Below are 13748 nucleotides of genomic sequence, written 5' to 3' on the forward strand. Positions count from 1 at the left end.
GAATTGGCAATGGCGAGTTGCTGGACCTCATCAGTGTTTAGGGGGCGGAAGCTGTGCAGTCCCAGCTGCGCTCCAGCCGTAGGAATTACGATACCTTTGGGCAGGTATCAAGGGCCATGCTGGAAAGGGGCCGTGACTGGGACATGCTGCAGTGCAGGGTTAAAGTGAAGGAGCTGCGGAGTGCCTATTGCCAAGCCCGGGAGGGAAACCACGCTCTGGTGCTGCTCCCACGACCTGCCGTTTTTACAAAGATCTGGATGTGATACTTGGGGTGATTCCACCGCCAATCCAAGGACCACGATGGACACTTCAGAGCAGGGGGGGAGGAGGAAACCAAGAGTGAGGGTACTGAGGTGGGGGGAGACACCCCAGAGTCCCTGGAGGCATGCAGCCAGGAGCTCTTCTCAAGCCAGGAGGAAGGTAGCCTGTCGCAGCAGCCGGTACTTGGTGGAGGACAAACAGAGGAGCAGGTTCCCGGTAAGCAGCTTTTATTTTCAGGATGGAAATTTTTCAGGAGAGGAGGGAGGGTTCTGCATGCATGCATGCCTAGATGTGAAATAGCGAGGGGTGGGGGGACCATTGCTGCACACAGGCAAGCTGCATAGGGGCCAGGGCAGAATCTGTATTGCTGTAGAAGACCCTCACACTCTTCTCAGGTGATCAGGAGCAGCGAGATATCTTCCAGGATCAATTCCTGTGGAAAATGTTGGGAGAGTGTTCACTGTAGGTGCCCCTTGCAGCTGTTTGCTTTCACCAACACACAGAAACCCTGAAGACAGTACAGCCCTGAAGCAATCAGTCCCCCTTACTCATCATTTCGGGGCTCATGTGGTTTATGTGCGCTCTCTTTGGTATGACAAAATTATGCTATTGTGAAGAATGTTACTCCTTCACTGTGTGGGAATAACTGTCTGAGATATAAACAATGCTGCCTCTGTTAAGTGTTGCCTTTTTTGCCTTTCCACAAGCAACCTTGAGTTCTCGGCTGCCCCTGTTATCAACAGCTCAAAGACTCCAAAACCTCTGGAAGAAGCCGCGAAAAAGCAAAGAAGACCTGCTGCAAGCAGTTATGGATCACTCTGCCACAGAGAATCAAAAAGTGCAGGACTGGAGGGAAAGGGAAAGCAGGATCCACCAGAAAAACGCAGTGGCCGGGAAGAAAAGCACAAAGCAGCTGATAAGCATCCTGGCACGCCAAGCGGACTCTATTCAGGCTCTTGTAGCCATGCAGGCAGAGCACTACCGCGCTGCCCCAGCCCCATCCCAAAGCTCTTTCCCTTGTGCCCTAATGTCAGCTCAAAACCCTCTTCCCCAGCATCCAGGTTCTTACCACCACCAGCTTCCTCCAACACCTGTATGTTCACCAACTAGCCCTGAGAACTACAACCCTTATCCTCTGCACTCAACCCCCATCACCATGCAGTATTTTCATCCTGACGTGTAGTAGTCATTGCACAGCACTCCAGACAGGACATATTCAAACCTGTGACTGTACAGTTCCCCACCCCACCCCCCTGCCCTTTTAGGTTCCCAAAATGTTGTGTGTCTGTCAATAACGTTATTTTCTTTTCAATAAATGAATTCTTGGCTTTGAAAACAGTCTTTATTATTGCAGAAGGTCAAAGATACCTTGGCCCAGGAAAGAAACAGACACTGCAAATAAGCTTAGGAAAAACAGATTCCTACTAACATTGTAATCACTGCACTTCACTCCCATGCAAGGCACCAAACATTACTGTTGGTTTTCAGCCTCAGATTCCTCCCTCAAAGCATCCCTAATCCTTGAAGCCCTGTGTTGGGCCTCTCTAGTAGCCCTGCTCTCTGGCTGTGCAAATTCAGCCTCCAGGCATTGAACCTCAGAGGTCCATGCCTGACTGAATCTTTCACCCTTCCCTTCACAAATATTATGGAGGGTACAGCATGCGGATATAACGGCGGGGATGCTGCTTTCCCCAAAGTCTAGCTTCCCATACAGAGATTGCCAGCGCCCCTTTAAACGGCCAAAAGCACACTCCACAGTCATTCGGCACCGGCTCAGCCTGTAGTTGAACCGGTCCTTGCTCCTGTCAAGCTTCCCTGTATACGGTTTCATGAGCCAAGGCATTAACAGGTAAGCAGGGTCTCCAAGGATTACAATGGGCATTTCAAAGTCCCCTACTGTGATCTTCCGGTCTGGGAAAAAAGTGCCTGCCTGCAGCTTCCTAAACAGGCCAGTGTTCCGAAAGATGTGTGTATCATGCACCTTTCCAGGCCAGCCTGTGTTAATGTCAATGAAATGCTCACAGTGATCCACAAGCGCCTGGAGAACCATAGAGAAATACCCCTTCCGATTAATGTACTTGGATGCTAGGTAGGGTGGTGCCAGAATAGGAATATGCGTCCCATCTATTGCCCCTCCACAGTTAGGGAAACCCATTTGTGCAAAGCCATCCACAAGGTCCTGCACGTTGCGCAGAGTCATGGTTCTTCTTAGCAGGATGCGATTAATGGCCCTGCAAACTTGCATCAACACGATTCCAACAGTCAACTTTCCCACTCCAAACTGGTTCCCGACTGATCGGTAGCTGTCTGGAGTTGCCAGCTTCCAGACTGCAATAGCCATACGCTTCTCCACTGGCAGGGCATCTCTCAATCTCGTGTCCTTGCGCCGCAGGGTGGGGGCGAGCTCAGCACACAGCTCCATGAAAGTGGCTTTTCTCATCCAAAAGTTCTGCAGCCACTGCCCATCATCCCAGACTTCCATGACAATGTGATCCTACCACTCAGTGCTTGTTTCCTGAGCCCAAAAGTGGCGTTCCACGGTGCTGAGCATTTCCGTGAATGCCAGAAGCAATTTAGTGTCATACGCGTCAGGCAACTCACTATCATCGTCAGATTCCTCATCACTTTGGAGCTTAAGGAATAGCTCAACTGCCAAACGTGATGTGCTGGCAAGACTCGTCATCATACTCCTCAGCAGTTCGGGCTCCATTTCCCACAGAAATCGCGCAGCACAGAAATCGTTGAGAGAGTCAAAATGTCACCAGACATGGACTGAAAAACAGAGGCTGCTGGAATGTGAAGCGATGCATCACAGGGTGTTGGGACAGGAAGCAGAATGACCCACACCCTCTGCCCCCTTTCCACAACTCACGGCGCCAAAATGGTGCCAAAATGGGATGAGATGCTCTGTGGGATAGCTTCCCATAATGCACCACTACCAACCCCGCTGCAAATTCTGCAAATGTGGCCACACTCCAGCGCTTTCCCTACACAGCTGTACAAAGACAGCTTTAACTCCCAGCGCTGCACACTTGCAAGTGTAGCCAAACCCTAAGAGATGTTAGAGCTCACCCAAGCAAGGTCTACAAATATAAAGTCCTGTCAGCATACTATGTTGGTCAGGGGTGTGAAAAACCCACTCTCCAGTCAACAAAGCTATGCCAACAAACCTCTCAGTGCAGACACAGCTATATCGACAGAACAATACTTTGTAGGTTTAGCTGATGTCATTCTGGGAGGAGGTCTCACTGTACCTACACAAAACCTCCTTCTGTCAGCATAAATTGCGTCTACAGTAGGGGGCTCTGCTGGTTTAACTATACTAGCAATCCATCTGTAATGTAGACAAGGCCCCAGAAGTTACGGGCTTGATGCAGAAATCACCTGATGAAATTCTACGGCCTGTTCTGCAGGAGATCAGATTTGATTATGACGATGATCCCAATCTGGCCTTAAAATCTAAGAATGAATGAAACATTTCTTTGACATTGGAGGTTGCTTTCGACATAGTGGAATGTGCCCAGAGACCCTAAAATACTGGCATATTAGCAGATCATAGCTGTTTTTCATTCAAAGTCTAATCTATTTAGACAACCTCTAAGAATAGATTTAATTGTCTGGATAACAAATCAAATTCACTGCACATGTAATTCCATTAATTGCAGTTCGGTTACACCAGGAATGAATTTGTCCCAGTAAAATCATTGGCCTGCTGAATCCAGGGGGCCATTTAGGGAACTGGGGTTAAAAAAACAAACTGTCTGGGGATTGGTCCTGCTTTGAGCAGGGGGTTGGACTAGATGATCTCCTGAGGTCCCTTCCAACCCTGATATTCTATGTTTCAATTTAAAGCCCTTATAACACCTAAACTATCTGATTGAGTCATGAGCTAATGTCTGAGGATTAGCAATGCACACTGGAGGATTTGTGGACTGAGTTAGATGGCATGCTGAGACCACCTTGTCAAGAATTTGGGATGGGGCCTTTGCATCAACTTGTCTTTATGCAACATTGTAGGGGACTGGCCGTGGCCTTTGGATCTCACTGATTCTCCTTGCAGATGTTACAATCATGAGGAAAACAGAGCCTTCTCCCAAAGCTTCAGATGACAGCTCCTTTACCTTATAGGATAGGGCAGACATACCCCGTGCTAGCAGCAAGGGGTTCATGAAACAGAATGGCTCTATGCTGGCAGTGAGAGTGTTAATGAGAGCCTGTGGACCCAGCTGAGTCCCCACTACAGCTGCAGCCAAGGTCAGGCATGGAGAGGCCTCCAAGCCCAGTTCAGGGCTAACCAGGAAGACACAGCTCTGCTACTTCCTCCGCACGGGAAGCTGGTTCCAGCCTAGAGCTTGAGGCAGCTTGCTACATGGATGACCCCTTTTGTGGAAAGGACAAATAGGCCCAGGAAGGCTGATAAAATAGAACTAACCACATGGAGACAAGCCCAGAGCAGTAGGGTGAGGTTCTGCTGATGATTCTATGGACAACTCTGATTTCTGAGTTTGCTGTTTTCCCTTTTTGGTTTTGGATTATAACACAAACCCTACCTCCTTGGGTTCCTATCCCAACAGGCTTCTTCCATCTTCTCCACTTCTCCAAAAGGCACCGCCTCTCACTTCTCTCTTCTCCTTTCTCTCTCCATCCATGCAGTCCAGTAGCATACTGTTAATGCTAAAGGAGAGGAAATCAGGAAATCACACTTCAGGCCATCTATTTTAAAGAAAGCATTAATTAGTTCTATCTCTCTAGCCTTCTTTCAGACACCTGGGGCCAGACTAACATATTTCTCATGTACCAATCCCTCAAGAAGAGTTGACAAATTTGCATGGACCCCCCCACACACTGGTTGTGGTGCCCCCCCCCGAGTATGGAACAGCACCTTTCCATGTCTCAATGTTCTAAGCAGGTGCTTAAACAGCTGCAGAACAAATGTCCCAGGGCTCCCATTAAATGTAGTGAATAGCTGCTCTGGAGTGGAGGGAGGAATGCTCAGTAGGGTTGTGGGAAGTGGGTGCAACATTGGTGTTCCCACCAGCTCTCTTGGTCAACAGAGAGAGAGAACATTTGCAAGAGAAGACTCTGTGCTGCCCTGACCTCTGCAGGGAGCCTCTCCCCACCCCTCTACACCCAGGGTACCCATATGACCATATGTGATAGGGAAGCTGCGCTTTAATTGTGGTGACACCTGTCTCCCAGTCTGGGTTGTAGCTCACTGGGGAGGTTATTACTCTAAGCATGTCCCAGGTGGGGAAAGCTGGAGGATTCCCATAGCAGAGTAACCTTAGGAGGATGTGAATGCCAGCCAAGCACAGGCATCTCTGGGCACATTCCAAATTTTGCAACATTTTAGTTGCAAAAGCTAAGAAAACTCTTTGGCACAGATCCAAGAAGCTGCTCATTTAAACTTCCATTTAAATCAATGGAATCAACAGAAGCTGGACCAATAACAGCTATTACCTCACCCATCTTGTATCTCTGATACACTGGGACTAACATGGCGACAACGCCATTGCAAACACAGAAATCAATGGAAGTTCTCAACGTATCTCTGGACTGGGCCTTCAGCATTCTGATGTGCCCAGCACTACTGAGGGTGCCCACTAAACATCATGGGCAGGAGATGGCTGGATAGTTCCCTACAACAGGATCTCTGGACTTTGCCTGGCAATTCAGGGGCTTGTGTTAGCAAGAGTTAGAACCCTTTATAAAGCTGCTGAGCAAGTTCTGCTGACTCCTTGTGGCAAGTGCACCTTGCTAACTCCACATGATCAAAGAAGTGAGCATACCCCTCTGATCAGAGAGAATTAGGAGCAGAAACATGGAGATCCTGCAGAAAAACCTAAGAAGCAGCAGCCATGGTGTGAAAGCTTAGGCTGAGGTTTAGCTGCTGCTGCTGAGTTACCAATAAAACTAAACTCCAGGAAGGGGGTAAGTTTGACATTATACAGTGGGTCTAGACTGAGATTTTCAAAGCCAGCTGGGGTGCTTAGCCAGTCCCATTAACATCAATGGGTGCAGTGTGGCACCAACCCCTAGTACTTCTGTGGTTTTCAACCTCTTCCATATCATAACCTCACATTACAACAGAAAACCCCTTTCCCTCTCCAGTTTAGCCATAAAGAAAGGGAAGGTAGCTATGATCCCTGAGACCTGTTTGCAACCCCCAGAGATTCAGATGCCATGCCCCAGCTGGCTTTGAAAATCTCAGCCACAGCCTCTGTTTAGGGCAATGTGGGAAAGCCCCAAGCTCATGGTACAATACAAAAATGCTCTGAAGACCCCGGCTCTGGGCTCCATCTAGATGCCCAGCCTCTGCCCACACAGCTATTGCACTCGATTTCCAAAAAACACAGGCACCTGCAAAAGGGTTGAGATCCCTAGCCACAAAGCACATACAAACCTGGTATGTGAAGTCGAACGTAGGCACCCACTTAGGTGGCTTTGAACCTTCTGGCCTCTGTTCATACCCCATTGTGTTCCTTCAGAAACCTCCTCACAGTTGGGTGTTTCACCTGTTACTGGAGCCTGATAGGCAGAACTGCTGCCATTTGAACTCTAGATGGTCTTAAAGCTAGTCTAGATTCCTGTAGTGTTCAATAGTGGAGAGAACAGAAATAGAAGGCAGACAGCCACAGAAGGTTTGTGACTGCCTGAGAACAACTGCTCTACCTGCAAAGAGCTGTCCTAGACCATCGCGGTGGTGTGTGTTGGTTCAGGATTGAGATGGAGGGATTTGTGGATCAGATTTTGTGAAAGGAGATCCACAAAAACTGGCAGCTGGACCGGAGGATCTGGTCTAGAAGCTCAGAGGATCAGTGCTGCGGAGCCCAATCCAGAGCTGTCAGTCAGCCATGAGCCTTGTCTCGCTGTGACTACCTGATGACTTCTGGAAGTAGGGGAGTCTATGGAAATGCATTCATGAATCCTTGACTCCAGTCCATGATGGAGGCATCTGTCAAGGACCCTGTGATGTGGTGTCTGAACCCAAGAGGTAAGGCTTGCTACAGAGGCTATCCCCTCAGAAGGGAGAGTGCTGGCTGGAGGAAGCTTCTTCCTGGAAGAAGAGGTTCGGATGTGAGCAGACAGATGGGCCTTTTGTCTGTTTAGAACTCTTTCCATCTGCCCAAGGAGACAAGTTTCTGGCCAGTATAACACACCCAACTATGGCTGGGTTGAAGCAAGCTGGCCCTGTGATTTTACTACTGTTTGAGTTGGCACTAAGCCATCAATTACAAGTTTCTTCTTGCTTAGACTTAACCTGAAAGGAACTTGACTTAGTCTCTGTAGGGGGATGGGGAACCAGATGGGCAGTGGCCATCCTGCTCAGAACCCCTGAGATCCCAAACCTGTGATGATGAGGAGACAGACCAGCATGGTCTGCAGAAAATGCAAGTTCCAAGGCCTCCATCTCCATTCCCTGAACTGAAAATCACCCAGATCCAACACAACTATTGGCAGAGCAGGAGCCAGTGCAGAAACAGCTGTCTCCGTGCCAAGACTGAAGTATCCCCAATGTTCTTCAGTTCTGGAATAAGCGTCCAGCTGAAGACCTGGCACTGTTGGCTGACAGAGCCTCAGCCCTGCCTCAAAGGACAAGAGATGGAGCTAGCTCTGTTGCAATTTTTGAGCCTAGAGGGAGAAGACAGCACAAGCTGAATTACACTGTGATAATGAGAAACATAAGAATGGCCACACTGGGTCAGACCAATGGTCCATCTAGCCCTGTATCCTGTCTTCTGACAGCGGCCAATGCCGGGGCTTCAGGGGGAATGAACAGAACAGGGCAATTATTGAGTGATCCCCTGTCATCTAGTTCCAGCATCTGGCAGGTAGAGGCTTAGCCATCTTGGCTAAATGCCGTTGACAGACCTATCCTCCACAAACTTATCTAATTCTTTTTTAAACCTAGTTATACTTTTGGCCTTCACAACATCCCCTGGCAAGGAGTTACACAGGATGACTGTGCTTAATGGGTGATACCTTTGCCCAGGTACAAAAGGCACATAGCATATGGCTCATATACACACCGCTGTGGATGGAATACAGCATTTAAAGCTGATCTTGCTGTCTTCAGTCTTTCCACCTGCTTTGACTGGGTGCATCCCATGATGGTGTGCCCAGCCAAAGCAGGGCCAGGAAGCTGCAACATGAGGTACTAAGACAGCAAAGCGACTACACTGTCACGATATGTCTGGTATAAAACCATTCATCATAGAGATGGTTTGAAAAAATCCAAAACCAGTTTTGCAAAAAAATTCTAAATTTATTTTCATTCTGAAGAAATCAAAATGGAAATGGTTATTGTTTTTTTTCAAAATATATTGTGATTTCCCAATATTCATCCCCCCCAAAATTGTATCTTAAACATCATGGAAATGGTTTTCAATAATTTTGCAATTGAAAAATATTGATAACCACTATGATAACCTTTTTGATACAATTTTTATAGAAAAAATACTTGGCAGAGAGGCAAGGACTCTTGTTGTGAGAAATGAACATTTTCATTTTTATGAGAGAAAATGGTTTTGAAAAAAGGCCATGGGGGGGATGAAAAACTGTGACCAGCTCAAATGAATATCTGTATTTTTACTAAGAGCAAAGTAAGCTAACTACTAACATATAGTACAGGCAACAAGGTATCAATGATGGATTAAGAGAAAAGACACCAAAAGATCCTTCCGATGACAGTGCTTGGTCATCAGAAAATGAAGCTGTCTGGCCCCCGACTCCTTTCAATCTAGCCATCAGAATCATTGTGCACTTGAGGGTATGTGCACAGCCCCATTGCTGAGTGGATGGTTCCAAGCTCAAGCATGTGATGTGAATGTACAACCTATTGGCAGTTGCTGCACCTAAGAAATTATTCCGCCAAGAGATGATTACCATTCAAATCCTGTTTACTGTTATGTTCACAGATTCCAAACAGAACTGCACCACAACAAACAAACTCTCCAAGACCAAACTGCCTGTGCAGGCAAACAGAATGTGTAAAACTATCTGTAATAGGGATATTTGGTAATGCCAAAAATATTACAGCATGTCCAGAGTACATGAACCTAATTAGTGTGGCTCTACCTCCAACTGGAGAAAAGTGTAACTATTGTTAATTATTTGCCATAAATTACTAGGACAAATATGCAGCTTTCTACCATGGGTGGGAAGACATTTCTTCCTGACTCTAGCTGTTGATCAGTTCATTCCCTGAAGCACCAAGACTGATATCCCTTGTTGTTATGCATCCCAACTAGCCTATGTATTCTGCTTAGAAATCAGAACCCCACTGTGTCATGCTGCAAAATATCCCTCCATAGGACTGGCTGGTACAGCAATTGGATTCTGATACTTGCTTTCAGATCGTAGCAGTGCAACATACTGATGAATATTGATCATGGTTTCTTAAAGCATCTTACCCTGATAATTGGTTGATTACAAATTCATTAACATTGAGCAAAGATGAGCGGGTCTGATGTTCACCATAGTATAACTTGAATCTGAATTTTAGATGATAAAACCTGGGGGAAGTTAAGAATTCCACACCTGAATTTGTCAGACTAATACTGGTCTTGCCTATTTCCATGATCTTTATTTAATATCATTCTACAGCCCAGTAATCTTCATTCACACCTGCATTTGTTGGATAACTCATGAGTATAGCTGCAGGGTGGCTCATTACATGGTTCGTTACAGATACGAACCCTGGCAAACAACTCTGTCTGTTACACTATAGAGCTACTCCTTGAGGGAAAATATACAGCCGTGTTCTACAATGATGCTGCAGGACACTACTGCTTGTAATGGTCTGACTGCAGTGTCTGAAGGTATTACTGTAGACTACTGCAGTATTTGTAGTAAGGGGCATTAGAGATCTTTCCCAGGTGTCAGGCTGGTGGATCTTGCCCACACGCTCAGAGTCCAACTGATCGCCACATCTGGCATTGGGAAGAAATTTTTCCCTGGGTAAGGTTGGCAGAGACCCTGGGTTTTATTTTGCCTTCCACTGCAGCATGGGGCACAGGACACTTACAGGTTTAAATTAGTCAAAATGGTGGATTCTCTGTAACTTGAAGTCTTTAAATCATGATTTGAGGACTTCAGTAACTCAGCCAGAGGTTCTGGGTCAATTACAGGAGTGGGTGGGTGAGTTTCTGTGGCCTGCAATGTGCAGATCAGGCGAGATGATCATGATGGTCCCTTCTGGCCTTAAAGTCTATGAGATCTAGTGCCAACCCTCAGGCTGCTCAAAATATCCTGAATAGCTAAGAGAAGACTTTTGTATGGGCATGCTTCCTGTAGGGCAAGCTTTCCAGTAGGAATCTAGTGAAAGGTTCTTTTATGCCCTGAGGCCTGGCATGAAGGCTACAATGAATCATGCAGTCATCATCTACACCAGACATATATCACTGAGTAGGAGAGAAAGAAATTAGGAGCTTTGCCCCCAAGATACAGCCTCTGGCAGCATAGCTGATGGAGAAAGTGCTTTGGCTGTGAGTAACAGAGCAGGGCTTTGGTCCTCTGTGGGCCTCCAGCCACTAGAATGTGCACATACTCATTAAGTTGCATATGAAAGGGTACAAAAGGCGTGTTGATACTCACACACATACCTCATTATTTCCTAGTGGTTGGGAGTGTGATCTAGGGTGTGATTTTGCGTTTCTCACCAGTGCTCATGTTGCTTTCCCTGGTGAAAGTGGTGACCTTCTGCCCTCTGGGCAAACACTAAGCATCCTTGCGAATTAGCCCCTCATTCTTGTGAGCTTTGCCCTTTTCCCAGTGGAGCCAGCTTTGCCCCAAGATCCGATGAGCTCTTTCCGGAAGCCACCTTATGTGTCTGGCTAGGGTTGCCACTTTTGCTTGGACATATTCCTGATATAATCTTTATTTAAATATTAATCTTTAATTTCTGGAGACTCCAGGAAATCCTGGAGGCTTAGCAACCCTAGAAGAGACTCGAGATGCCATCAAAACAGGAAAGTCCATTTTTCATGAACTCATTAAAACCCAAAGCCTAGGCTTCAGAGGCCTGCTCGTGCTGGTAGGGAGAAGTGTTGGAACATAAGTCCCCAAGCCATGAAGGGGATTTCCTAGAAAAAGCTCCCTGGCAAGCCTGGCAGGGGGAAGGCCCTGTCTGGGGGGGCAGCAGGTAGGGATGGGAATAGCACAGCCTAACACCAGATGGGAATGGAAAGAGCAAAGCAGGGTGCTGGTGGTATGCAGCCCCTGGAAAGTTCCAGCAGGGGGAGGGATGGGGAGGCAGGTATAGATAGGGGAGCAGGCAGGCCCCGTGATTGCATTCATCAGCCTTGCAAATTTTACCAAGGTTGTTGTTTGTTTATTTATTTATTTTTTACATTTCTTAAAGACGGCCTGTCTGTTTGGCAGGATTTTGCTAGCTCCAGTTTGAAGATATTTGATTGGCTGGCCGATAGCAGATCTGTCCCTCTGGGCTTTGAGAAACCGTTGAATATTCTTAGCAGTTTGCTCACACTCCACTGTAGTGAGTGTCTTCTAGCCGATTGCTTAGCTGCAATCTATTCCTCTAGGTTTATGTAGCAAGGTCTTTCCCTCCACCCTTTCATTGACTGCAGTCACTCTCTGCCTCCCCTTTTAGTCATATCTCTCCCCCCCTCCCCTTTCTGTCCCCTTTCCCTCCCATCCTTCCTGCTCCATCTCTAGCAATCTCTTGACACCTGAAGGAAAGCCTGGGAGGTGTGACCCACTGTGAGGGGAAAAAAAAAAACCAATAAAAGGAAAGTCTAGGAAGGTATGGGGGATGGGGCAACTCCTTATGTGTAGCTGCTGATTATTTTGCATGGATTGGTGAGGAGAAAAGAGAGCTGCGTTGGGGGGGAACTAAGAAAGGCTTATTGCTCCGGTAAGTGCAAGGACAATATACACTATTATCATTGTTGATCATTTACTTGATTCATCCCCATGGCATCCTATGTCCTATTTTGCTTGGTTAGGCATGGTATCATCATCATCATTATTATTTATCTGATGTATCAGTTTTGTGCTTCAATGCTAGGGATCGAATTGTCTCAGCTGGTGTGTGTGTGTGTGTGTGTCCGTCCAGATGCCCATTCTCTGAATCTGCTTTCAGATATCTGCTTCCAACTCTCAGCTGGGTGTCTGGACTGGGAATTTGGGGTGTAGTACTCGGACACATTACTCACCAAAAACAATTGATGAGGATTGTTATTGACTTCCAAATCTTCTGCCCATTAAGAGGAACACATTAATTCTTTTGGTTATTTAAAATATCTGGACTATTTGAGAACAGAACATGAAAATGGGACTATTTAATTACCTCCCTCATTTACAGTGCAAGTTTTCTTTACCAAGACTCTGACATATTCTGTACTATGTTTTATAACAAAGCTACATCTAAAGATCATTTCAGCCGTAGTTATAGCATCCAAATTACATGGTTGTCATGGAGATGGTACAGAGAAGCTGAAGTGATAGGACTGCATCTGGACTATGGAAAGGCTTTACTGATCAGTGGGATTTTTTTCTTACCTTCTGTCTTTTTGTCTTTGCTAGGTTACAGTTTTTTTAATCTTGAATGAGCCAGGACAGTTTTGCAGAATTTAAACGTCTAGCGTCTGGAAAGAATGTCTATTAGCCCACTCTGCACTATATTATTATCTTAATTGTTCTATTGGCATTTGCCTTGCTGGGGCTTTTTGTATTTTTTGGGGGGGAGAGGGGAAGATACAGGATAGTTTGCTGATCCTCGACTAGGTGTGAAAGTACTTTCTAATGAGGTGCCTATAATGACTGCACTGTAATGGCATATTTCACATCTTTAGGACAAAGGGGAAATACTTTTTGACTTTAGCCATATTTGATTCCCCATCTCAGTTTTGAGAATGCAGAGATATCACCACCTGCCCATTTATAAGCCAGACGATATGACATTTTTTTGCAAACGGTAAAGGAAATGTGTTGGCAACTGAAAAAAAAATACATAATTTATGAGGAAGAAATTCTCCTGCCGAAGGCTAGCTAGAAAGCAAAGAGTATTTCTGTGGGAAAGGCATGTTGTATGTTACAGATGTGTATTTCTCTAGTGGTTTGGATTAAATCATACTATTGTGCTCTTCATTATTTTGTGAGTTAGGCCAGTTTTAGTCAATATTCAATCTGATCTCATTGTGTGCTCACACAATAAACGTGTCATTTGGAGCCGGGGTGACTTACATCTACAAAATGCTTTGAGAATGCATGTGGAATTGTCTCTCTAAATACAATTTCACCCTTTTTTTTGTTCGCTGTAGCCTATTGTGGTGATGTAAATAAAGTAAAATACATTGGTGGAAACAAGCCCATCAAAATGGCAATGTTTCTGTAATTATAATATCACCAAACATAGAGGAGGATTAATTGCTAGGATAAACAGAGATTTGTGGCTGTTGGATGATGGGGCATGGTGTTCCAGGCCTGCATTCTAGTAGTTGGTATTACAGTCTACATTCTCCACA

General features: G+C 46.0%; 1 protein-coding gene across 3 annotated transcripts in view; it reads left to right on the forward strand.

Moving 5' to 3' along the window:
• Positions 1-11765: 11765 nt before the first annotated feature.
• Positions 11766-13748, forward strand: part of PSD2 (pleckstrin and Sec7 domain containing 2) — a 153045-nt gene continuing 151062 nt past the window's right edge. For all 3 annotated transcript variants that reach the window (XM_030573800.1, XM_030573801.1, XM_030573799.1), the window contains exon 1: positions 11766-12136. The gene's annotated coding sequence lies outside the window, so the exon portion shown is untranslated. The remainder of the gene's footprint in view (positions 12137-13748) is intronic.

This window comes from Gopherus evgoodei, chromosome 8, assembly GCF_007399415.2.
Source record: "Gopherus evgoodei ecotype Sinaloan lineage chromosome 8, rGopEvg1_v1.p, whole genome shotgun sequence".
NCBI lineage: Eukaryota > Metazoa > Chordata > Testudines > Testudinidae > Gopherus > Gopherus evgoodei.